General features: G+C 44.1%; 1 protein-coding gene across 1 annotated transcript in view; it reads right to left on the bottom strand.

Moving 5' to 3' along the window:
• Positions 1-27,530, bottom strand: part of PKNOX2 (PBX/knotted 1 homeobox 2) — a 370,783-nt gene that overhangs the window by 173,952 nt on the left and 169,301 nt on the right. The window contains exon 4 of the mRNA XM_054997769.1: positions 8,457-8,559. The gene's annotated coding sequence lies outside the window, so the exon portion shown is untranslated. The remainder of the gene's footprint in view (positions 1-8,456; positions 8,560-27,530) is intronic.

Below are 27,530 nucleotides of genomic sequence, written 5' to 3'. Positions count from 1 at the left end.
CAAAGAGAGCTGCATTCACAATTGCCATCAACCAAAAGAGCCACATTTACTTCCATTCCTGGCCTGAAGCCTGCATCTCAAGCTTACCTGGTCCTCCAGTGGCAGCTGTTTCAAGGTGGGAACCACCTGCCAACAGCCAGCCCCATGGGCAAGGGTCTTGCCCACTCTTCTAAAACATGGGGCAGCTGTCACATTGGGAACAGTGCTCAGAAGAGCCATAGGTGGCTCCTGAGCCTCTTACTACCACTGCCTTCAACACACTGGCTGCCTATGCTTCCCAAGGATCCTGCAACCCAGCTGCAGCATCCAAGGTCTTAAACAAGGCCTCAGTAGCCCTCATCATTATCACCGCAGAATAGGGTTGCCAGGCCCCCTTGATCTCCCAGCGGGAGATTGAGACCTAACTCTTACCTGGGGGGGGGGTGCGTGTGCGGAGCACGCACATGCGCTCCTTCAAGCATGATGACGTCACTGCTGGGAAGTGACATCACCATGCAGCCTGTTTGGGTGCGGATCGGGCCAATTTTGGGCCCCTGTGGAGCACAGGAGCGTTCCTGCGCTCTCCAGGGGCCCAGAACGGGCCCGATCCGTGCTCAAACGGGCCTGATCCATGCCCATTTTGGCGCGGATCGGGCCCATTTTGGCGTGGATTGGGCCCGTTGTGGGCCCCTGCGGAGCGCAGGAACGCTCCCGCGCTCCACAGGGGCCCCGATCCAGGCCAAACCAGGCCTGATCCTGGCGGTTGCTGTGTGCGGAGGCACGCAGCACCGCAGGGGGGCACGCATGGAAGGTGTGCGCCCCCCCGCTGGCCAGGTAGGGAGGGGCGAGGGTGGCCCAGAAAGTTTTGGGGAAAGGAAGAAAAGCAAAGGGGGAGGCTCATTACATGATGGGGAAACCTTGCTGTGATCCCAAAGACACACTGTTAGATGTATGATAGGATTTGGTGCTCTGAACTGGCCACCATTTAAAATGGATTCAAGTTAAATCACATACCACTTCCAAATCTGTTTTTTGCTTAATTAAGTTTCAGGGGGTTGCAAAACTGATAGGGTGATGTCTGTAATTTGGCCAGCCACCATAGGTTGCATATATCTTGTAGCTTAGGGTTGCCAGCTCCAAGTTGGGAAATTCCCGGAGATCGGGGGGGGGGGGACCTGGAGAAACCTGGAGAAAGTGGGGTTTGGGGAGGTAAAAGACCTTGGCATGGCATAATTCCACAGAGTCCACCCCCCAAAGCAGCCATTTTCTCCAGGTGAATTGAGCTCTGTGGCCTGGAGACCAGTTGTAATTCTGGGAGATCTCCAGCCACTACCTGGAGGCTGGCAACCCTATTGTAGCTGCAAAGTTCTCTCCACCAAGGAAAGTTGAACCAATACATAGATTCTACCCACCAAAGGGCAACATGAACCTGTCTTGAGCATACTTACATTTGACATCTCTTCAACTGGCAAAGTATCAGAAAGTAGGAGGGAAATGGAAGCTGGCTTCAGTCCCTTTAGGTCACCATGCAGAGAAAATATAAAATGCCGCTGACCAACTCCTTTAACTGACAGTTGTTCACATTTAGCCAAAGTGACCTCTAGAGATCCTTATCCAGAATTCCATTCATCTACAGAAATGGCAGCACAGAGAGAAATGATCCTCAGACCCATTTTGTGTTTAGTTTCCATTGATTAACGGCATGACTTCATGCAGCAGTAAAAATGCCCAGTTGGAATATAAGCTGCTGAATCACTCAAAAGAAAATACAGCTGAGAGGGCTGCCTGCAGATGCCTCCGAACGGCATTTATTTGCAACACAAGCCATTCCAAGTAGAATAATAGTTAATGTCCTTAGTTTTATTCATTCTCTCTCATGCACAAACTTACATTAGCCTGCACTCTGCTCTGTAGTCAACCCGTGCTTCCCTTTACGTAAGATTGCAGAATCTAACGTAGAGGCCCAAATTGTTTTTGTAGAATGCTAGAAGTCAGTTTTGGAAGTTATTATTTGGAAGTTATGTCCAAAAGTAGAGGACTGCGTTGGTTGTTCATGCAAGTTTGTTTCACACAAGTCCTCAGCTGCATGAAAGAAGGGATCTTTTCTACTTGGGCTAATGACCCAGACATAAATTGGTCATTTGAGAGCTCGTCCCACTACAAATAGAGTAACAGGCAGTTCACCGCAGCTTTAAGGAGCGATTGCAATTAGTAGCATTATTTATGGAAAAATTAGTATTAGGTGGATAGCTGTGTTGGTCTGCTGTAGAACAGCAGGGTTTGAGTCCAGGGGCATCTTAGAGACCAACAAGATTTTCAGGGCATAAGTTTTTGAGCATCAGAGCTCTTACTGAAAGAAGGTGGCTCTGACTATCAAAAGCTTACACCTTGAAAATCATGTTGGTTCCAAGGTGCCACTGGACTCAAATCCTGCAGAAAAATAGTACAATTTTTATTTTGAGTTGTAAATCACTTTGAATGCAACACTGAAACATGACATATACGATAGCTGTATCCTACAACAAGCGTAGGCAACCATTTTGGGGCCAAGTGCTAAAAATAGTCTTCCTTTGAAAAAGTTGGTGTGCTGGCAAACAAAGGGGATTGAGAGCAGGATTGTATCTAGACAGGCATACTGCAAATATACCTGATTGGGATTTTTGTGTGTGTGCATGGGATTAAGGTAAGGGTGCCTTTCAAATGTCAGGATGAAGCACCAGTGGTTTTGCTTTCAGCACACACAAACACAAGAACCTGTGAGAGAGAGATTGCTGAATTGCAACTGACAAGGAAGCTCAAGGTGATGACCTGGACTGAATCAAGGCCTAGGCTTCCTATCTTATTACCAGTGTTGATTTCTCCACCCCACCACCCCTCTGCATATCTCACCCTATCCACGCCTGCAAGTGTCATTTACCTGCTATTGTCATTCAGCGTCTGAAATCATTCCACCCTCCAACATATAAGGACAGGTGGACTCACATTCTAGTTATATCTGAAGAAGTGAGCTGTGACTCACGGAAGCTCATATTCTACCATAAATTTTTGTTAGTCTTTTAGGTGCTGCTGGACTCTTGCTCTTTTTTACTACTGCAGACAAACTAACATGGCTACCCACCTTGACAAGAACCTATGTAATGGATGAAAATAATATGTCTATAACGTCCAGTCTTTAATGATACTTTGTGAACAGAGTTCCAGCAGGAGAGTTTATGCTTCAAGTTTCACCCTCAAAACTACCATGCTTGAAATTCTAACTACAAACGATTGCTGCTCTGCAGGCAAGGATTCCTCTTCAAGATCTTGCTAGCTTCCAACTTGCCCTTCCACCTCCAAGCTGTGACCAAAGCCCATCCGAGCAGCTACTGTGTAGAACGAAACAGTCTGGATTAGCACACATGCCAGGGGTTGCCTATCCCTGTCCTCCAATTATGTTACCAGCAGTTCCAACTACATGCCAGCAGGCTGTGCAGTGCATAGTACCCTTAGAGTTCCTATGCATGCACTTACATGTGTGCTAGAGAAAAGATGCATCCACACACCCACTCAGAGATTTAACTTCTTGGGATCCTGACCCAGGGCTGGTGTCTGCATATCCCCAAGGTAGGGCAGTTACCAGGGTCCACTGATGTCATCCCCACCTGCAGCCCCTTGTAGCGTGCCACCTATGCTCTTGGCCGCACATTATGACCAGCACTGTTGGGGGAAGGGCGGCATGAAGACAGAAGCCTTGGCCATGGGGAGGGGGGCAAGGAAACTGCGGGGGAAGGATGCACGGGCAATTGGCAGTGTGTGTGCACGTGCAAGCAGGAGGCACAGCAAAGAGCAGGGAAAGGAAGTCTGGGCACTGTCTGTCCCAGGCTCCCCAAAATGTGGAACTGGCCCTGCCTTGGGGAAAGGGCTGAACCCCAAAGAACAACTGCAACTCATGCTAATCATATTTTAACAAGACACCTAAAAGACAAAAAGGGGGAGACAGTTATTGGACAGGGATGGGGACTGTTAATAGGGACACTCAGCATGTAGGGAAATGGGGAAAATACTTTGTGAGCAGCACGAAACATGTGAATGGAAAGTTTGTGTCATTCAACACTGCCATAAAAGAAGGCGCTCATACTCTGTGCTTCTTGCCTCTATTATACTGATGGGGAAGGGTCAGGGGTGGGTCAGGAGGTCACTTCCTTGCTCAGTCAAGACACACAAACAAAAGCAAGGCCCAAGAGGATATTACAAAGAATACCGCAGTTGCTGGGGGAAATGCCATGTGTCTCCACAGGAAAGGAACGATTGTCTCACTCTCTGAAAAGCACGGCTCCAGCACACCTGTTTACCTATCCCCTATTCCCCCCTCGTCCATAAAATCCACATGAAGTATTGAACAACTGAAACGCAAATTTCATTCTGCTCCATAGTATCTCTCCATTCACGCTTCCTTCTTAATCCTTTTCATCTAGCTGCTCGTAACTTCTTGATCTTCAAATCAATTCCGTAAATAGCGGTTGAATATTTCATTATTTTCCTGCCTGGGTTTCTGCATTTTGATGGCCAAATGCACCACCTTTTCTGTTGCACTGTGAAATGTTGCTGGGTTCTCTCCTTCAAACTATTTAAGATGGAAGGGAACCCACCACAGCCGACTCCAATTGATTCCCCCGTCTCTTGGCATGGCCCTTACACGTTTCTTGGGGCACCGGGCTGTCTAGCATATCAAAAACATGCATGACATTTTGTGTTAGAGGGAAGAGGCCTACAGGTGCCAGATTAAGACGGGCCACGTGACCCCCCTGAAAGAGCACCTTCTCTGGCTTTGTCCAGAAGAACCAAATGAAACAGACTACTGGAGCAAGTATACCCCACTCATCCACCAGGCTTCATTTCCGAAATACGAAGTGCTCACAGCCAATCATTTTGTCCTGAACGATACTCCTCTGAGCCACTGCTGTCCTTCTGTCATATTCCTTAATAAGGGCACGCAAACTAGAATAAATAATCAAAATCTTAGATTCTCCAAGTATGGGATAGAATCATTAGATATCTGCAAGGAGATCATCAAAGTGACCCACATTTGGTTGTTGTGGGTTTTCCGGGCTGTATTGCCGTGGTCTTGGCATTGTAGTTCCTGACGTTTCGCCAGCAGCTGTGGCTGGCATCTTCAGAGGTGTAGCACCAAAAGACAGAGATCTCTCAGTGTCACCACTGAGTGTGACAGTGTGACACTGAGAGATCTCTGTCTCTTGGTGCTACACCTCTGAAGATGCCAGCCACAGCTGCTGGCGAAACGTCAGGAACTTCAATGCCAAGACCACGGCAATACAGCCCGGAAAACCCACAACAACCATCGTTCTCCGGCCGTGAAAGCCTTCGACAATACATTGACCCACATTTGCTGGAAGAGAAGCACTGGTTGGGGATCGTTATGTCCTGGGAAGACACAAATTAGCTGACTTTTCTCTTTGACACTGACCAAGAATTTTACATGGCTGGAGGAAGGCACCCATTTTCTTTATGGAGCATTTCCTTCAGCAGATCCTCAAACATCAGCAGAAACCAGAAGTGACATAGTGACGTCGTTACTGTTTATTTTTTCTCAGCAGGCACTGGGGCTTGCAGTGAGAGCCAGTTTGGTGTAGTGGTTAAGAGCGTGGGACTCTAATCTGGAGAGCTGGGTTTGATTCCCCACTCCTCCACTTGAAGCCAGCTGGGTGACCTTGGGTCAGTCACAGCTCTTTCAGAGCTCTCTCAGCCCTACCCACCTCACAGGGTGATTGTTATGGGGATAATAATGACATACTTTGTAAACGGCTCTGAGTGGATGTTAAGTTGTCCCGAAGGGCAGTATATAAATCAAATTTTGTTGTTGTTGTTGTTGTTATTGCTGGTGAGAGGCCTCCCTGGCAAGCCTACCCACAGGTCACCCCATTAATGTTCCATGTGGTATCTGTAACAGGCAAAGCGTTTCCTTCCCATAGATGCAGTGCAAGCTTTCTATCAATCTTTTGGCCACACAATTATTGCTCAGGGTCCCTTGGGGACACAGTGCACGGAAGAGCTCTCTCTTGCCTTTCTACTGTTTGTTTTGGAGGGCAAAGCACCATCTATGAAAATAAAACTTTAAGTCTCTGTAGGTGTCTTCTCGTTCCTCTTCCAGATTAAAACAATGTTGTTTAATGCTGCTGCTATTCAAGGTACATTAACCTTGTCAACTAAAGTTCTCCCTGCCTGTTGCTGTTTTTATTCCGACATTTATGCTATAGACACATCCCTGGGGCATTCCAGGCTTAAAGACTGGCTGTGATGTGTTCCTTTGGAGGAGAGAAAACGGCTTGTTTGTCATTGTTACCTTCAGACGTGTTATAGCTCCTTCCCTTCCATTCTGCTTTTCATGCAGGCATCTTTAGATCCCTGTTTTGAAAAAGATATCCTGGCATTCTGTGATCTGAACAGACATGACACAACTGGAGGTGGAGGTCTAGACTCAGGCAGGGAGCCCAACAGGGGCTGTTTTATGCAATCTTTTTTTAAGGTGAAAGAGTCATCACAGGTAACCCATTTCTCCCAAGTTCACATGCTTAGCTGGCCTCCTGAAAGCACAATCAAGAACCTCATGGCAAGACACTTAGCAGTGCCCACTCGCCATTCTCCAAATTCCAAAATCTTCCACAGATTCAACAAGAGCAGTATATAAGCACACAGTTGTTATTATTATTTTCTCCCTAATGGGAGCCCAAAACAATTTATCATTTTCCCTTCCTTCTATTTTTATCTTCACAACAACCCTCGATGGCAGGGAAGGCTGAGAGCCAAGCTACAAGTGACGCCTGACACAGGTTGCACACTTGTCAGCTTCCCTCAAGTTTTGATGGGAAATGTAGGCATTCTGGTCTTGCAGCTGTAATGGAGAGCCAAGCTGTAAAACCAGGACGCCTACATTTCCCATCAAAACTTGAGGTAAGCCGACAAGTGTCCAACCTGTGTAAGGCGTCACTTGTAGCTTGGCTCTGAGAGAGAGTGAAAAAAAAGCAACGGCTCAACAGACCCTCTTGGAAATCAATATCCTTCTCTGTAAAAAGAAGTGATAGAACCTACTGTTCCCCCCCGTTCACTTTCCTCACCCCCAACAGTTATACTGACTAAATACAGCTAGCAGAGAACAGCTATTTATAAGGTGAGAAAGGTTCTATGGATCCTGACAACGTTCTCTGCGCAAATCCCCCACGCTTGTGGTAACTCTAGCTGTGGTCCGCTTCAGAAGCCAAATCTGAACATCTGGCTTCTCAAGGCATGTCAGGTGTCAACCCTAGGACACAGTTGTCCAAAAATGAATTTTCATCTACATCATCATTAAAACTTGTAGGAAATGCAGATTCTCCCGTTCACAGCTACACCAACAACCTCACCAAACTACAGAAGAATTAACAGTAAAGACACCTCACTCTCTTGCTGTGTTACAGCTCTCACTGAGGAAGTTGCTAAAAAAAAATTGCATTCATTCCCCCCCCTCCACCCTGTTAGGCACACCTAATCGGAATATATCCCCATAAGCAAAGATTTGTTCACAGCAGTCTGAATGGCAACACAATACAGAGTGGACAAGGAAATCTTACCACAAGGGTCCTATCTCCAATCTTGGGACAGTTTGCTAGGGAAATGTTATATTGAGCTTCCTAAACTCATACACTTAACAGAAATCCCTGATTCGGACTGAAATTTACAGTGGCATGATAAAGGAGATTGTTAGACTTAAAGACAATTCGATCGCCATTCTGTGTTTTTGGCTGAGTGCTAAAGAATTAGCCCTGGTGCAATGCCATTGCTTCCAGGTCAAGAGGGAAGTAATGTCATTGCATGGGGGCATTGATTGTATGCCTCATCTCTATCTGGCTTGCTTCGCCTGCCAATGAGCTGAGGATCGGCAAGCAGAGGAAGGGATTCCTGAAAGAATGCCCATCGTATGCTGGCACCTGGAAACCCTACTCCTAGGCCTTGGAACGTATCACACTTCTTAAAAACTAATCAGTGTAATTGTTAAATGCATAAGAATATATTCCTTCCTAGATCTGAAATAGCCTTAAACATCTTCATATTACTTCATTCAGTAGAGGAGACAACTTTACATCTCAGCCTCTCCCACCATAAAACCATCTTATTTATTTTGCTATCCTTACACCAGTGTTAAGTAGTTTCTTATAAATACAAAATCATATGTATATAAGTAAGTGTGTATGTATTTTATACGAGAGAGAAAAAGAGTAAGAAATATTGCTATTGTGCACGTGTTCCAGTTGCAGACTTCTGGAGGGTTGTTTTAATATATGGATCCATTAAAAATATTTGGATATTGCATCCTTTAAAAAGTCAATTAAGTTTTGTTCCCCATCAATTTTATGTGCAAAGTAGCTTCTGGTTTGTCTGTTCAACTTATGGAAATCAATCTGCTCTGCTGTGTGTACGAGAAACTATGGAAATGCAGTACTTACTATGGAGTGTGCTCTGGGAGCTGCTTGTCTTTTGAAACTCTCCCCTCTGCCCTTTCTTTGCCGGTAACACAAAAGCTGCTTCTTCCAGCCAGAGGAGAGCCACCTGAAAAGAGACAGATAAAACCATCAGTTGGAGGGGGAGAGGATGTTTCCCTTCAGCAGAAAATCTTTCCAAAAACAACCCGTGAATGCAACATAAGCCAAGCTAAGTCGGGTAATTTCCACTCCAATCTTCAGAAACACCACTGGCGGTAGCCCAAAGATTCTTCCTAACCTAGGCTAACAACAGAAATAGAAAAGGCCTGCTTATCTTCTTATTTGTTTCCCTACAATTAAAATCCTGACCTTTCCAAACAGACACAGGGCATGTAAACAACCATGCAAAAACATAAATGCAACTTTATGGATCGTAAAATGATACCATTTAAAATATTAAAGAGTATGCCAAATAAAATAAATGTGTAATACAAGCTTAAACCTTCTGCTGTTCAACTGAAACTACCCCCTAGTCCCAGGTTCTGGTGTGAAGCCATCTGACCCGAGAGCCTTGCTAAAGTTAAGAGGGTCAAGTGACTGATTGGAGGAAAGACCTGCTCAGAAACTCTAGAAGTGGGTAGCTATGTTAGTCTATGGTAGAAGAGCAAGATTTGAGTCCAATAGCACCTTAAAAGACCAACAAGCTTTCATGAGTAAAAGCATAGTACCTGGTGAAGTTAGCTTTGACTCTTAAAGTTTATGACCTGGAAATAGGGCTGCCATCTCCAAGTTGAGAAATTCCTGTAGATTTTTGGGGCGGCACCTGGAGAGGGTGGGATTTGTGAGTGGGAGTGACAGCAGGATAAAATGCAATACAGTCCACCCTCTAAAGCAGTCATTTTCTCCAGGGGAACTGATCTCTGCAGCCTGGAGATCAGTTGTAATTCTGGGAGATCTCCATCCACCACCTGGAGACTGGCAACCCTACCTGGAAATCTTGTTGGCACTGCTGGGAAAGTCTGTGTACACCTTCCTCCCCTTTAGTTTCCACAGTAGGGTGGGGAATAAAGGAAACAAACAGTTCCTCACAACGAGGTGTCACCTCAAAAGCAGCTATGAATTGGCTCTGTCACACTTCCTTTTGCTATTCCACCTGTCTGTAAGCCAGCTCTAAATTTTAAAGCCCTTTTAAAAAGTGGATTGCTCTTTTGCCTCTGCCACTGTTCATCTCTTGCTTGCTAGGAGGCAGGCCCGATTTGGGTTCAACAGCATGTTAAAGACCAACTAGATTTCGAGGCTATAAGCTTTCTTAAACTCTTACCCTGAAAATCTACTTGGTCTTTAAGGTGCTACTGGATCCAAACCTTGCTCACGACTACCCAGGGCTTTTTTTCAGCAGGAACATGGGGGAATGGAGTTCCGGAACCTCTTGAAAATGGTCACATGGCTGGTGGCCCCGCCCCCTGATCTCCAGACAGAGGGGAGTTTAGATTGCCCTCCGCGCCACCAAGCGGCGCAGAGGGAAATCTAAACGCCCCTCTGTCTGGAGATCACGGGGCTGGGGGCACCAGCCATGTGACCATTTTCTCCAAGGGCAACCCACTGAGTTCCACCACCTCTTTTCCCAGAAAAAAAGCCCTGCGACTACCCAACTGAAACTATCATGGTAGGAGATGGGAATGTTAAGGTAACAGGGGATAGCCACTGTGTTTGCCTTTGCAGCCTTTAAAATTAAGCACAAACTAATTTAAGGAGGTAAAGTAGTGGCATTGTCTTAATGATGCTTCTGGATATTTAGGACTTGCTGAAATTTTGGACTGTGTTATCATCTTGGCTCCTGATACGAATCAGTCCAACTTGAATGTTGCCCCCTCCTTCCCTTCCCCCCTATTTTATATTTTATGGGTATTATGATTGTTTGATTTTTATTGTGATTTTAAATTATATTTATTTTGATGTAACCCCCCCTGAGCCCGTTTGCGGGGAGGGAGGGCTAAAAATGGAATAAAATAAATAATAAAATAATAAATACTTCTGCATTTCTTTTCCTACTGAGATATCAGATACCTTCAACTTGAACTTAACTGTACAGAGGACAACCCATTAACAGCATGATACTTTGTGCCACAATGTGCTGTCTTAACCAACTGTTAATATTAACAGCTGGGGGTGGAGCCTGGAGAAGGCAGGATTTAATAGCTTAATAGATAATAATAGCTTCTCTTCCGGACATTTGTTATCCTTAGTAAGTGGGCAGGCATATGGATTTAGAGAAATCTTATCCTAAATAGGAGGGGAGTTTATTTGTTTATTTAAGACATTTATTTGCCACCTTTCCACCTAGAAGAGCTCAAAGCAGCTTATAACACAAAACAGAAACAAACATAAAAATGCATTAAAACACAGTTAAAAACTGTCCATACATTAAAAAGTGTTTAGGAAAAAGCCATCTTGATTTTTAAAAAAGTCTTCAGCTGCCTCCTGTAGACAGGGGGCACTGGCATACTTCCCTGCGGAAGTATGAAGAAGTTTAAAGATTGGGTGTTTAAAGATGGGGTACTCATTTCAGTATTTCTCCCCTTATGATTCAATAAGCTTCTTGGATGAATGAGGGTTGTGCTGAGACACCACAGCCCTTGTTAAATCTTGAACTGTTTCTTATAGGTTTAAGAGAGGGATCAATTTTCTTTGTCCAGCTAGAACAACAATAGACAAAGGACTTTGTTTCAACACAACTAAGCAGTGTATTGTAAATAGAGTTTTCCCCAAGATACTTATAATTCGTCCATGCAGTAGCTGGGAGTTGCATCCAGACATGCAGGAAGAAAAACTTGGTAAAGATTGAATTAGTACATTTTAATCCTGCCCTTCTTCCAAGGAACCCAGTGCAGCACACATTCCTCTCCTCTCTTCCATTTTACCCTCCCAACAACCCTGTGAGATACGTTAGGCTGAGAGAGTGAATGGCTCAGAGTCACCCAGCAACTTTATGGCAAAGTGGGGATTTGAACCTGGGTCTCTCAGATCCTAGTCAGACACTTTAACCACACTGGCTCTGCAGGACTACCTGATATCAAGGCAGCAGCAGAAGGGCCCTTCGCCAAAAGCAGCTCTGGTATATTAGGTTTGGAATTTCTTGCCGGTTGAACCACTCTGGAGTAAATTTTCAATACTCCAGGCAACTGCCTTGCACGGATCATTGCTCATGCAGTAGCTACTCGCATGAATAGCTCATGTTAGAGCAGCAAATTCAGGCAACACCAAAGATCCTCTTTTGTGAAGAGAAAAATTGCAACACACAAGTCAGCTATCTGAAGAGTGAATGGCTATGAACACTGTGTCAAGAAAGAGCACTGTGAGCATCCCTTAAGACAGTGACATCTTAACAAGCCAAGGACTTTTGGCAACCCCTAAGTTTCTGCCAGGGCACCAATATTTATTGGTCAGACACAGCAAACTCATCATGCATATCTAACACATTCCAGGAGATGCGATTCAATGGATGAGTGGCACATACAGTAAAGGTTTGCTTGCAACAGTGCAGTTTCACTGCAGAGGAAGAGATTACATCAGGCATCGAGATTTCAAGACAACATTCTGCCTTCACAAAGACCTGTCAACTTTTTGTAAGTCAGTGTCCCATTCTGAAGGCTTCCCACCAATCTGAATAGTTTTTAAAAAATTGCTCAGTTGTTTCACACAATACATCTACTACCAGCATGTTAAGTAAGCAAACTTAAACGGCTCACAAAAATCTAAATGAAAATCCAAATTTTTGAAACTGATTTACAATAAATTAAAATGGCTACCTCTAGGTATTTCACCTGTTATTTAAATTTTCCAAAAATTAACAACAGGAACTCAGAGTTTGCACTATTTTAGAACCATTTTCACTATTTTCTAACCTAATAAATGTATAGCTTGTTGTTTTTTTCACTGAAATCATGAAGCACAAATGTCTTTCGCAGTGATCTGAAACATAATACACAGGTCTGGTTTATAATAATAATAATTCCGAGACACAGCCATGCTTTCAGTACCCTGTCACAGTGGTTCTTACAATATAAATCCATTTCTTGGCAGGTTGCAAAGAGATAAGAATTACGATCAGTTCCAGAAAATCTATGCTAGTACAGTAAAAGCTGTGTTATCCAGCATTTTGTCATCCGGACAACTGATTTAACCAGCATCTGTTTGCAAAAGGCAAGTTTGGAAACTCACATCTAGCTGTATGTTTGGGGAGAGGAGGCCCATCCCTGCACTTATCAGGCACAGGGGAAAGGAAAGAAGAAAGCTCACCTCTTGGCTGGGTCTCTTTGGACAATCCACTCTCTTGCTAGTGCCAAAAAGCTCCTGCCAATGGCAATGCAACGCAGCTAGAAGGGCAGCAGCCAAGCAGGCTTGAGCACGGCTCACTGGGCAAAATAGTCCCACGTTTCACAGGGCTCAGACTCTTGTGTAATGTGCGGGACAACCCAGAGTACTTGCCCACCCCCTCCTTTCGTTGTGTTGAGGCCAAATGTTTTGTCTACATCATTTCTGCATACAGCGGAAAACTCAGCAAGATTGGAGTAAAGTTCTATTAATAGATACGTTTGATTAACCAGCAACCCTCATTCCTCAAGAGTTGCTGGATAACAAGCCTTCTACTGTATTCAACTATCCCTGTCTTCTTTCAAAGCTGTAAGTTGTAGTTCTGCGGTAGGAACTCATGAACAGTGCAATCATTCTTTTGTCAAAGACCTTGACCCCTCTTTCTGGTGCCACTTTTTGGCAAACCCACAGGCACCGAACCATTCACAACCCTCTGATCACAAAAATGTTGTTCCCAAGACAACTTTGTGATGTGTATTTTTTAATGAGTTTTCTGACATTAACTTTCCCTTGAGTAAGAAATTACAGTTTGCAAATATTGACAGAAAGCATGGAGTTGGGCTACCCAAAACACAATCTTCCCGTATGGAACAATGTTTCTATTTGAGAAAAAAACAGAGATTATATTAAGGCCTTGATTCAAAAGATACACTGTGGTTAAAATTACAACTGTAAATCACAGAAATAGGTATGGGAAGGGCTGAGAAACAGAAACTTAAATTCAAAATACTTATATAAAGAATATGTTGCACAATGGTTAATTTAGACATTCAAAAAATATACTTCAAAGATTGCAGCTGCTCAAAAATGCTTAGAATAGCCTTTTTCCTGGGGAAAAGAAATGTGTTTGTGAGAGTGGGAAACGGCATTCCACCATTATTGGGCTGTACATACAGGTTGTACAGAGTATCAGGAACCTTGGTTGTTGTTGTTTTTCAGGGCTCTTGATTTCCCAAAAGAAGTTTCTACGCCGACTGGACATTGCATATTGATGTCTGGACAACCTCAATCATTCCTAGATGAATCAGATTGTTTGGAGCCTTTCCAATCTGGTTTCAGGTATGGTTGTGTATAAATCACTCTGGACTTAAGTCTCTGGATAAGTCACTGGGATAAGTCACCAGGAGCTTAAGCTCAATAAGACAGAAGTGCTAGTGGTGAGTGGAAGGGATTGTACTCCACTTGAAGGAACAGACCCACAGAGAGCCAAGCTACAAGTGACGAATTACACTTGCCTGGCAAGTGAACAGACTCACATATATTCCTCCCTGTTCACTTGCCATTCACTTGCTCTCCTCTGTGGCATCAGTCAAGGGGGGTATCTGGGAAGAGAGTGGGTGTTTCCTCCTCCTCTGACCCCTTGGCTGCCACTTGACCTGTGCACAGCCTGCCCAAGGCTCCGCAGAGGTGCAGAGGTGGCGAGAAGCCCTGCCCCCCGCTGCTGTGGGACTTTGGGAGGGCCTCGCGACCGCGACTCGCTTCTTATCCCTGTGCACTGAGCCTCTGCAGGGATAAGGAGTGAGTGGTGGGGAACACAGTTTGCCTTTAATATGGTAGGATATGGAATTGCACAATCACGCCACTCTACTGTTTGCATATTTATTAAACACTTTTGCAACTTTGAGCAGGATGTCAACTGTAGAGAAGGAGTACTACACACGTCCAGTTTATACAAAAGCTGAAAGACAGGACAACGGTATAGCACAATCTGGCATGCGCTCAAAAAAAAAAAAAGGGAAAAGGAAAGTTGGGCAGGAATGCACCAACGTCATTTGTGACAAGGTGCAGATAAAGAACATGTTCTGTTTTGGGACCTTTTTTCCCCCCGCGACAAACATCCACAAAACATACATGAGGACGATGCATGTGGAAGGTGAGCTCTTGAAGCAAATCGGAAAGACGCAGCTTTGGGACAAGGAAAACCCCCCAAAAATTGGAGCATGTGGAAGTGGCCCTAATCTATGTGAGTACTCAGAGGAGGCTAAAGGAATCCTCAACATCTAAGAATACAGAAAAGTACCTAAAACAGAACATTTTAAAAGGTCTCAAAATAGGTTGAGGAATTGTGTTACTCTTCAAAGTGATGTCACAAGTACTGGACAGTAGGTGCCTTTGCAATCATACAACAGATAGTATTTGAACTGCCCCAACTAATGGGCTACTTAGGGGAAGGCAACAACATATTGCCATCTGAGTACCTGGAAAATTCAATTTACCTGCAGCAGGTACTATTTTTACTTAATTTTATTGAAGGTTTCCATGTTGACCAACTCTGCTTTATATATCTACAGTTATCTGACAATTAAAACATTTATAACTTTTTAATAATCAGTGACACCTAGTTTCCCCAATACTCTGTGAAGCCAGCAAAAGCAATTAGAATAATTGAAGAAAGTATTGTTTTAGTAAGTATATGTTGTAAAATACAGTATTAAAGGAGGGGGGGGGGAGAAGAGAGAGGAAGGGGGTGACAAGATTCTTGTTGCTCAAATCTCAAACACAGTCCAGAAATAGGGGCCATATTTGCAAACAAGTATTCAGGTTCTCCTAGCTTGAGAAAACAGCCTGAATCCTACACTATCACTAACTAACAACTGCTTATTTTATTTTTTGCATACACACACACCTCTCTAAAATCTGGAAATAGTTTTGTCAATTAACTACCAGGCTTACTGATTAATCAATTATATTTACATACATTTGCATATTGTAATATCCTCAATAAAGGGTGCTTTTTTTGAGTATCCTGATTTAAGATGACAGTTTCTTTTTATGAAATGGGATTGTTATTAATATTCTGCATACCTGGGGAGTCCCTCAAGTATGTGGACAACTCAGCCTTGTTTTTCCTATTTTCATGACTGGAAGAAACAGTTCTTTATCTAAGACCCATCTGCTCATGCCCGGTCTGTGAAGATAAGAAAGCTGATTTATTCTCAGGCTCGTGTGCTCTGCCCCTCCCCCTCTCTTCTTGTGCAGAGCCAAGACTGAAGATTTCTTAGTATTAGAAACCTCTGATCTAACCATGATTTGTTCATTAAAATAATTAAAACCAGAGCTAAAATGCATACAAAGACATAAAAACAACAATTACAACTTTGGGCAGAAAGGAGGGGAAGAAGAAGGCAACGCCTGACAATAAACAAATCTAATTCTTGATGCAACCCGACTGGAATTTGTTTGCAACATCTGAATACAACAGCAATCCCAAAAGAGACAGAAGCTTATTTACCTATTCTACATTAACTCATTCTGAACTTAACACTACAACTGTAAGCAATGGCAAGTAACTTGGGATTCATAAAATGCATTCTAGGAATTCTAGGAACAGAAAAGAGCATCTCTAGCGACATCGCAGCACCTGACATTTTTGAGCCTAGGGAAATAAGCAGATTTCTCCTCCCTCCCCAGTAATTAATGTCTCGGGTTGTTTTCATTTCCTTGCGACTGCCCAAAGAAAGCTCTCAGGTTGAAATATCCCTCCTAATCTAATTTTCTCTGCCAATAAGCCATACCTTGAAGTGTAAGTGCAACAATTTATATGACAGTGGGGAAAGAAAGAAGGCAAAAGAGAGAGAATGAGGAAACTGCAGCCACTGCCAAGCCATCTGAATTTATAGCCCTGCTCTGGTAGCTTTTGCTTGCTTCATGCTGCTGCAGTACAATATAGCAAGGCCATTTCTTCCAGCATTTGACCGAGGGAAGCAGTGGTATGCATTTTACAGTAACTGAACAAGAGGCTCTTCAGTGGTACAGCAGTGCAAAGGGCACATGGGAGAGCCACTCAGAAGCTGCAGCATGTGCCGTGCGGAGATATTACCACTAAAGCTCACATATTTCTCTGGATCACAGAAAGCACTTTCCCACATGTAGATGCCACCTTTTTATACATATTTACTGCCTCACAGCATCTGACTCCCACAACACTAGCACTTTTAGGAGTTCAAAAATTCAGTGCGCATTAATAAAGTTAGAAGGCTCATTTCCAAAGATGAAAACTATGGTATGTGCCAACTGCGTACTAGAAATGCAAGCTCCAGCACCGGGCACAAATTCTCTAACAGACCTGCAATCAGCATGGTATTGTGAGAAAATGATATTCATTCATTTTGATTTATAGCTAAGCCCTAGGGCTAAGGCTTTGATTGGGTCACACAAACTTTATAGCAAGAACTTTTAATAGGAAACTCAATGGCTGAATGCCTGAGAAGAGGGGCTTTGAGAGTTCCAACCTAGTGGAACTCTCTGTCGGAGGACACCTGGGCCCACCAAGATCTCATATCTTTTTGGTGGGCCTGTAAGACAGATGTTCCACCAGGCGTATGGTTGAGGCCAGCCTAAGGTTTCCTTGGAAATGCCTCCTGTCAGGTCTCCTGCTTGGGGCGGGGGGAGGCTAAAATTCCCTGCTCCCTCCTATGACGTTGCAGCGGAAATCATCAGTTGTACCCCCTCTCCTTCCTTTGCTTATCTTGTGCTGGGAACCGCAGAAGTGGTGCTGGCTGGGCAGGTAATGAAGAGATGGAAGAGGGTTAATGCAGAGATTATCAACCACAGTGTGATGGGTTTGCATTCAGATTTAAGCTGGGAACAATGTCGCCTGGGTGCACTAACTGAAGAGGGGTGTGGTGACATTCAGAACAGAAAAGCAGACTTTCTGAATGGATGGTAATACACATTAACTAAAGCAAGGGAAGATTCCCATGTGATTGTAAAAGCTCTTGAAAATCCATGCATGATTAAGTAGGAAATTCTTCTGTACGAAGAAGCGCTCAATCATGTGAGTCTCCACCAATGCTCTATGGCCCAGATGTGGCCCATGCAAGAAGCCCTTTTGTACTGGATGGTCACTATCAAGAATTCTATATGAGCCACACTAGTGGATAGGACTACTGGGGCTGCCTTTGAAGATGTCTAGGAAGCTTCAACTATGTAGCAGTGAGATGCCTGTCTGGGGTCAATTGTTTGGACCAAATAACAGTACAGCTGTATGAACTGCACTGGTTGCCTATCTGCTTACAGGATCAATTCAGAGTACTGGTTATCACATTTAAAGCCCTTCATTGTCTGGGACCCTCCATCCTCTTCCATCCCATCATACCCTTTAGACTTCATATCCTTGTATACTCCTGTGTGCAAGTTGCATGCTTCAGAAAGCCTTTTCCTGGTGGAACCCTCACCTAGGATTCTCCATTTAGCAACGCCCCGGTGCAGAGGTCACCATAACTTGCTGTGTTCAGGAAATTGTGTAAGACTGTCCTGTTCTGGAGAGCATTTGGTGTAAACTAAATTATTTTTAAGCCGTGTTCTTAGTTTAGTACTTTATTTCATCACATTAATCACAATTTATATTGAACAAAGATGCCAACTGGGTCACAAGCCAAGAAAGTCAATTGACACAACCTCTAGCAACACAACACAAAAAAATCCATGTACAGACACACCTCTCAGCCACATCAGTAGAAACCATCATGTATTTTAGGCTGTGTTTTTAACTATGTGCACTGGCTTTAAACTGTGTTTGTGTTTTGGCTTTAACTTGTTGGATACTTTTTTTTTCCCCCCGTGGAGATTTTGCTATTTTGTTCGAGCAGGGCTAGTTCCAGATAGAGAGTGCTCAGCTTAGCCCACCCACATTCCCTCTACTAAGCTCCCCTTCTTGCCCTCTCACTCACGTGCCCCTCCTGCCTGTGTATCTTTCCTTTGCCCACCTGCAGTCACAGTTGCCCGCACTGCCTGCATGCCCTTTCCTCTATGATGCTGGGTGGTTGTTGCAGTTGGGAGCGCCATTGCTATGGCCACCAGGAATTAGGGTTACCAGGTCCCCTTAACTCCTGGCTGGGGGGGCAGGATCTGGCACTCACCTTTCCCCCCCTCTTTCCTCTTCCAGGAAGTGATGTCATTACACAGGCATGGGAGCATGTGCATGCTTTGAACCAGGCTGATTTGGGTCCCAAATGGGCTCTATTCAGCCCATTTGGGGCCCACGTCAGCCCTGTGTGAAGAGCAGGAGTGTTCCCGGTGCGGCGCAATGATGTCACTCCTAAGAGTGTGCCCTGGAGGCCTGTTCCCCCACCTTTCCCCCCTGTCAGCCAGGTGAATGGTGGTGGGGGGTGGAGGGTGAAAGAGGGAGAACAACAACCCTACCAGGAATGCTGATGCTTCATGCATCACCTATATGCCCTGATCCAGCAGCATATGCAGCTGGGAGCAGAGGTGACAAAGAACTCACAGGCAGGCATAGAAGAGGTGTGAGTGCAGGCATAAGAGGAGATGTGTGAGTAGGGCGTGGGCAGCAGTGGGCCCCACCAGAAGCTAAGGGCCCTGACAGCTGCCCCACCTCGCCAGGTGGTGATGCTGGCTCTGGCCTTGAGTTTGCAAAGATAAGGCAGAGTATAAACATTTTAAATAAATTAAATAAATATGTGTATAATTTGGGATCAGACATATATTATACAGAGGACAGAAGAAAACAGTCTTCAGTACTTGCATGTAAATCTTACAACAAAACTAAGGACAGTGTCTCTTTCAAAATCAAAGAAGGAGGAGATTACCCTGTGACTGCATATGACCAGAAGGAGGACTGTCAAGTCAAACCAGAGAGTAATCAAGAAAGTTACAGTCATCAAATACAGATGTGAACTCATTTGTACAGAGTTCTAACAGGCTTTTTCTGGACTTTCTATCAGCTGTTGCCCTATTTTACGCACACATACACCCACTCTAGTAATGTGTAAAAACTTGCAACTAAAGGATTCTGTCTTGGACTTCTTTTTCTTTTCCAATCTCCAGCAATCCAGATGTGCCAAATAAACGAAATGAAACAAAAAGTTCCAGAAAGACAGACTGAGGACAATGTATTTATTTGGGACACAATTATTTGCTGATGCAGTAAAATTAAGGAAACATGTTGGGCCTTCTCTGATTTCTCCCGATCTTTAGTCAGTTATAGATTTTCTTAGATTTGTGTATGCCAACCTTTATCAGTGCCTTGCATTTTAACAATCCAAAGTTTCATTTTCAAATTAAGTGTGATAGTGACTTTAGCGATTATTACGAGATGCTCGTAATTCATAAACTGCCTATCCACCCACTTGTACACCCACATGCCGGTCCCAAGGGATCTTCTCCCCTCCTCTCTCAAAGTCTCCTTCTCCCTTTCAATACCACTTCATTCTAAAGAGATATGGCAACTCTGGAGGTGATAATTTTTTTAAAAAAAAAAGTGGCCTGAGCAGACTCCAGTCCGCTGTCATCAATGGAAGTATGTAGGAGCTGATCCCCCATTTCTTTCAAGGGTGTTGTTAGCCCCCAACCAAAGAGACTTCCATTTGCTTGAAAAGAGACTTTAGCTACCAACTTTAATCAAATGTTTAAAAAGTCTTATTGTCGGAAGAGATTTATGATTAACCTGCTCCCCCTACAGCCAACTGGCCCGCAGGCTGCAGAATGGTCAGTGGTGCAGATCTCAAACTGTGTCTCCCCAAACGCCTAATTAACAGCCAGGCTGGCTGTACTAGAACACCACGGGAGGTAAAGCGAGTCTGCAAACTGGGGGTGGGGGAGGCTGAATCTACTAATAAATTAGCTTCAGCTCAAACCCTATCAAACTGCGTTGGCTTGCATATTGATCCCTTATGAGAGACACACAACACATGCATGTGCGCGCACTGACCAAATCTGTGCTGGTTTCTCACTCCCTAAGAAATGTCAGAAGGAACAAACAAAACACCAAGAAACAAATCCAAGATGAATGTCAGTGTGTGTGTGTGTGTGTTGGGGGGGAATTGAAGCAACACAAAACCCATCATTTCCATTTGACTTCAGTAACATAACATGAAGAAGACACCAGAAAAGTAATAAAATGTGCTTTATGCGGGTTATTCTGAGTAAAGGGCTGGATTCCCTCTGACTTTTGACCACACTGCAATCTCATTTTTATGAAAACATTTAGGCCCCTTTCAGGCCAGACATTATGGTTTTTTTGTTGTCCCCCCCGCCTCGCCATGGCTACAAACAAAACAAGAAAGAATTGGAAGGCAGACAGAATTTGAAGCAGGGTGTGAGTCTCACACCAAAGTGATAACATAAAAGATAAGTAAAATTGACTTCAGGAATTACAAAGGAAAGGAGAAGTAGGATAACAGCATTTAGAACTTGGAAGGCAAAGACAAAGAATAAAAATATATTAATGAAATAAAATTTACTCTACTGCCTGACTCTTTCCTACTGAAGCTGGAAGCTGCTTTTCACCAACTGGTCCATGAACTCCAGTACTGCCGGCTTTGGCCGGCAGTACAGTTCTTCACAGTGACAGGCAACCCCCCCCCTTTTTTATTGAAGCTATCTGTAAATCATATTCTAGAGAAGATGGCATGGTATAGCCCTGTTTTGTCAGACTGGAAGCTAAGCAGTGTCAGTAGTTGGATGGGAGACCACCAAGGAAGACTCTGCAGAGAAAGGAAATGGCAAACCACTGCTGCTTCTTACCTGCCTTGAAAACCCCTTTCTGGGGCAGCCCAAGTTGGTTGTGACTTGATAGTATGTATGTATGAACATATACTACATTCCCACTCAATTTGGGCTCTCAAGGCAGCCAACAATGAAAATAACAAGTTGGAATAACAGTACATATAAATGAAAACGATTAAAAATGAACAAGAAGGGGCAGGGGATTAAACAGAAAGTTTTTACCCACTGCTAGAAGACAATGACTGTAGTAGCTAGACAAATCTCCCTACGGAGGAAACTCCAGAATTTTGGTGCCACAACCAAGAAGGCCCTTACTCAAGTTGCCACCTGTTGAGCCTCCAATGGCAGAGGTGCCTGAAGAAGGTACTGTGAAGATAATCATATGAGAGTTGGTAGTCTTTAAGGTACTTATTTATTTAAAATAATAGGGTTCCCAAGGCAGCAAAAAACAGATAACTAAGACATTAAAATTAAATATATAAATACTGTGATACATACAGTAAAAACAAATCAAGCAATATACACACGCACACAAGCCAGGGAGGAAGGCCAATAAGAAGTTACTAGGGGTACACCAAACAAAACAGAAAAGTCTTCACTCGCTGACAGAGACAATGACAGAGGGAGACAGGCAAATTTCCCTGGGAAAGGAGTTCCAAAATTTTGGCACCACAACTGAGAAGGCCCTTTCTCAGGTTGTGACCCATCAAGGTTCAGATGGCAGGGGCATCCAAAGCAAGGTCTCTGGAGATGACCAGAGTTAATGGGTAGGTTCATATGGAAGAAGACGGTCCTTTAGGTATGCAGGTCCCAGGCCATATAGAGCTTTAAAAGTCAGTGCCAGCACTTTGCACTGGGACTGGAAATAGATTGGAAGCTAGTGCAGATGGACCAAGACGTGTGAGAAATAATCCATACAACCCACTCCAGACATCATTCTCACTGCAGTGTTCTGTACCATTGGTAGTTTTCAGACAGTCTTCAAGGGCAGCCCCACATGAGTGTATTGCAATAATCCAAGGTGGAGAGCGTCATAGGGTTTCAGCCAAACCCCAGGAGGGGGCCTACTAGAAACCAGAGCTAAGCTACAAGAGATGAATTAGACAAGGAGGAGCACTTGAAGGGAGTCACAATGTTAGCCGGGAAGCTGAGTTTTAAAAGAGATGGGAAGGCTTTGACAATTTCTCCTCTCTACAGAGCCTGCAAAGATCCCTCCTCAGAGGGTTTGTTTATTTCCTCTTTGCCTTCTAAAAGGGGAGGTGAAACTGACAGAGCCTTCCTGAGGCAAAGAGGAAATTAACAAACCCTCTGAGCAGCCATCTCCCTGGCTCTGTAGAGAGGGAAAATTAACAAAACCTTCCGATCTCTTTTAAAACTCAGCTTCCCGGCTAACATTGCGACTCCCTTCACGTGCTCTTCCTTGTGTAATTCATCTCTTGTAGCTTGGCTCTGACCTTGCTACTTCTCTTTGCGGCCTACCTGTCAACTCTCTTTGAGAGACTGAACTGCAACAATGAGAAAGAACTGCCATTCACCTGCTCCTCCTTGTCTGGGCCCAATGGGGCAAAGGAGTGGATAGTGACAAGATGATGGTTCCATTCAAGAAGGGGAGGGTATCGAGGGCCTGTTTCCTACAAGGTCCTAGAAATCCAGCATCATGTGGAGTAAGTAGGCCTCTGATGTTTTCAAAGCGATGCCCATGCTTGCTTAGGATTTGTAAATAAACACCGGAGAAGAGGGGAGGTTATGATGATTCAAAGAGTGTAAGTATCCCTTCTCAGAGGGAGACAGAGGGGCCGGGAAGCCAATGAGAGGAAATGGATGGGGTTTTCATGGCAAGAGACTAACAGAGGCGGTTTGCCATTGCTTGCCTCTGCAATCTGGTCTTCGCTAGAGGTCTCCCATCCAGTTACTAACCAAGGTCAACCCTGCTTAGAGCCAAACTACAAGTGACGCCTGACACAGGTTGGACACTAGTCGGCTTCCCTCAAGTTTTGATGGGAAATGTAGGCATCCTGGTCTTGCAGCTGTAATGGAGAGCCAAGCTGTAAAACCAGGGCGCCTACATTTCCCATCAAAACTTGAGGGAAGCTGACAAGTGTCCAACCTGTGTAAGGCATCACTTGTAGTTTGGCTCTAAGTTTCTAATATCTGACAAGATCAAGCTCACCTGGACTATCCAGGGCAGGGCAGGGCAGGGCTTTTCATAGGTCTACCAAAATAGCCCCTTCTCTCAATTCAACCTGTAGGCCCTTTGGGAACATAAATGCTCTTTTGTCTTTCAGTTTCTAACTGTTTGATACATGCTCTTGAATAAATATAGTCTAACTTGGGTTGTCACTCGTTTAAAGAAATATTAGCTGATGAATCATTTTGTTTCCTTAATTAAGTTTGATTCATTTATCATTAAATCTGCATATATTTGCATATGGAAAATTAATGCTGGAAAATAAAGCACTCTGTTTTCCCATGATCCATGCACTTTTTACTGTGTCATCTCAGAACAGGCTTTCCCTCCGGTGTGAGGAGAAGGAATGAATGCCTCTTCATGCTTTGCAGAAGTGGGCTACTAAGATATAAGTTTTCAGATCACATCCATACATTCCAAAACCACCTCATTCCTGATTGTATGAAAGAGGAGGAATGATGCTACCTCAAGACTTGTGGAAACTTATAGTTAAAAATAATGTTTTGAAAATATTTGTTACATGATTAATCTGAGGCAACTTTCACATTGATCAAAATATTCTTAATTAACCAACCGATTAAATATTGCAGCACTAAACAGTGCCTTCCCTGAGCCTTAGGTACAGGATTATACAACTCTGAAAATGAACAAGCAGCTTAGTGTACAATACCAAGAGTTTCAGCAGCGAAAAGTTGTGCTGTCTTTCAAATGCTTCTTGTTTGCATATGCAGGTTACCACTGGGAAACAGTGGGGCGCTGTCATACCTCCAATATTACATGAGATGCTTGAATTTACCATGCTCTCTCATGTCCATTCAGTCCATACTTCAACAGGCAGGCTCTTTTCAATGGTTTATATTGTGTTCATTAGCTTCTCAGACCTTTAAAGCAGGCAAAACAGGCTCCAGCTCTGGGGGAGGGATGGTCTGTTGTGCAAATAGGCCCAGAAAGACTTCTGTATATTTGGGACTTCTGGGAATTTGGGAGGAAATGGGGATATAGCCACTGAAATGGGGTTGGCAGCTGAGTGCTATCAACTAATAAGATGCTTGGGTGGGTGGGGACATTTAAAATAACATCACTCCAACAGTTTCTGTGAGAGTTTCAGTGGAATCCAAGAGCATTGCCTAATCTGATGACATCACATCTGGGATCATGCCGGAAGTGACTTCACATTATTGGAACACTGGCAATTTTCACAGCATTTCCCCTTCTCTTGCCCCATGGAGCAACTGTGGGGGTCAGGGGCTGGCAGCCAGGTCTCCCACTATAGCAAGCCATAGTGAATGGTGGAAATGGGTGGGGTAGGTAAACTGCTGACCTCCCCCAGTTTCTTTTGCATCCTCTGGAGTAATTCTAGTGTTCACTCTTCATTGGTGTAGGGCCTATATAGGGCAGAACCCTATATAGGACATATCTTCTTGGAATCCAGTGCTAAGTAGCAGCAGCACAACTCCTTGGTTTGGTGTAATGGTTAAGAGCACGGGACTCTAATCGGGAGCACCAGGTTTGATTCCCTACTCCTCCATTTGGTGACCCTGGGTCAGTTACAGCGGTGGACTGGTAACCCTAACTCAGACCGGCAGCAGCTCTCCAGAATCTCACGCAGGGTTTTTTCACATCACCTCCTACCTGATTCTTTTAACTGGAGATGCCAGGGATTGAATCTGGGATCTTCTGCATGCCAAACTGCTCTACCACTGAGCCATGACCCCTCCCCAGTACATGCTCTGCTGTGCTAACATCGAGCCCAATCATAGAAACAGGCGTCCCCTGGGAACATATTGGACACAATTGCAGGGACGGTGTACTGTGCTGGTCAAAGCCAGACATTCATTCATTCGTTCGTTCATATGTCTGTGTTGCTTCTCCAGTAACTTGCCCAAGGTGATAACAAAATAAAAATTAAAAAAAAGAAAGTTCAAAGACATTAATTAAAATCTAGCATTAGAAAAGCCCCAGCTCAAGATAAAAACATAGCCTTCTCCCCAGTTACTTGCTGCACACCTGTCAGGAGGCATGTTTGAAAACTACAGCATTAAACCGGTGGAGAGAGATAATCTACAACTGGCTACAGCAGGGGGCCCCAAACTTTTTGACACTATAAGCCCCTCTGGAATTCTGACACAGGGTGATGTGTGTGGCCACAAAATGGCTGCTGCAGGCAGCAGACCCAACATAAAATGTCAAGGAGTGATATAAAATGTCAAGCAGCAGCTGCTGAAGCAACTTTTTAAAAGATCTGCATATCCAAACAGAACTCAAATGGCCAATCAGAAGCCCTGATGGACAACCCCCCTCCATCTAGCCCTGGTGGTGGTGGAGAGTGCTGGCAAGTCATAGATGACTTATGGTGACCCCTGGTCAGGTTTTCATGGCAAGAGACTTACAGAGGTGGTTTGCCATTGCCTGTCTCTGCAACCCTGGCCTTCGTTGGAGGTCTCCCATCTAATCACTAACCAAGGCTGACCCTGCTTAGCTTCTGAGATCTGACGAGATCAGGCTCACCTGGGCTATCCAGGTCAGGGTCCTTCTACCTCTACCCACTTTCAAAAAACTGTTGGCAGGCACCAGGAAAGGTGTCAGTAACTACCAGGGCGCCCATGGGCACCACACTGCAGACCCAGGCAACAGAGATGAGCAAAAATTCATGATTCCTCCATGTGAGGAAAAGTTTCACCTACAAAATTCCCACCACTTTCACAGTTAAAAGCTTACAGTAGCCCTGCCAGAAAAAAAGTTGGCAGTCTTAATTTGCTATAGCGGTTAAAAAGATCTCCATTTTCAGAGGCAGCATATTTCTGAATACCAGTTGCTGAGGAAGAGCCATATCCCAGGCATCTGTTTAGCCGCCATGAGAAACAGCATGCCAGACAAAATGGATCATTGGATTGACCAGGCAATCTCCTTCTTCTGTTCCTATGTTCTCCAATGTGAAATAATAATTTTTAAGAAGAAAGCACTTTTAAAAAATTAACCATGCACGTCTGGGCCCTGGACAATACTCCTTTTATTTTTCTTTTTAAATATATCAGCCACTGGGAATAGCACAAAAATGAACCTGGTAATCCAAAGGATGTCTGCATTCTTCTTTCCACTAGGAATTTTGTAAAACAGGGACAATACATTTTAAAGTCTCTCTCTCTCTCTCTCTCTCTCTCTCTTTCTCTCTCTCCCTCCCTCCCTCCCTCTCTGTGTGCATATGTGTGTGTGTGAGAGAGAGAGAAGATGCTATGAAACAGCCAAGATTAGACATAAGCACTTTCTCACCCTGAAATCTGGCTCACTGCAATGGACCAATAAATAATAGAAAGTCACAGTGCCCTGCAGAAGCTGCCCCCATACTGTTTGGCTTCAGGCAAAATAAAGGAAAATTCAGTGCCCACAAGGTCTAGAACAGTGGGATTAATAACACATCAATTTTAATGCGGATTTTTTTTTCTGCTTCATAAACAGCAAAGTGAATGTTTGAGCATCTCAGCAGGGGGTTAATGAGGACTCTGATTAGTTATTCAGATTTCCTTACACTGCCTCGATCCATCCCTACTAGAGGGGGAGGAGAGGAAGATGTACAAAGAAAATCTTAAAAATACAGTAAATACAATCTCTCCCCCCCCCCCACTCTGCCAGTTTTTCCAAGCTATACCTTACAGATTCAATATTATACTTCTCTTGACTATTTAAACTTCTTAGAGAGCATGTAGAGGGTCCCCAAGTAAATTACTGGCACCAGAAGTTTTTTTCCCTTTGAAAATAAAATATGTAATTTGGATGTTACTCAAAATCATGCCACTTATTAGGCAGTGGGGCTTTTGCACAAAGCTCTAGCATATGCTCAGTCTCCGTACTGGAAAATTAAAACCCTCCAATGGCCCTTCCATAAAGATGTAAGACTTTGGGTATTAGAAGAATCCAACCTCCTGGGCTACAGTGTTTTGCTAGGAAGTTAATGGTTAAAAGATCTACAGATGAAAGGATTTGGGGTGGGGGGGGGGCATGTCTAAGCTCAAGGACTCTTTCCTGTTGCACTGTCTCATCATGTGCTCAGCAATCCACATCTCAACATT

The sequence above is a fragment of the Eublepharis macularius genome, chromosome 14 (assembly GCF_028583425.1).
Source record: "Eublepharis macularius isolate TG4126 chromosome 14, MPM_Emac_v1.0, whole genome shotgun sequence".
In the NCBI taxonomy this organism is placed as follows: domain Eukaryota; kingdom Metazoa; phylum Chordata; class Lepidosauria; order Squamata; family Eublepharidae; genus Eublepharis; species Eublepharis macularius.
This window is presented reverse-complemented; position numbering and strand designations above follow the sequence as displayed.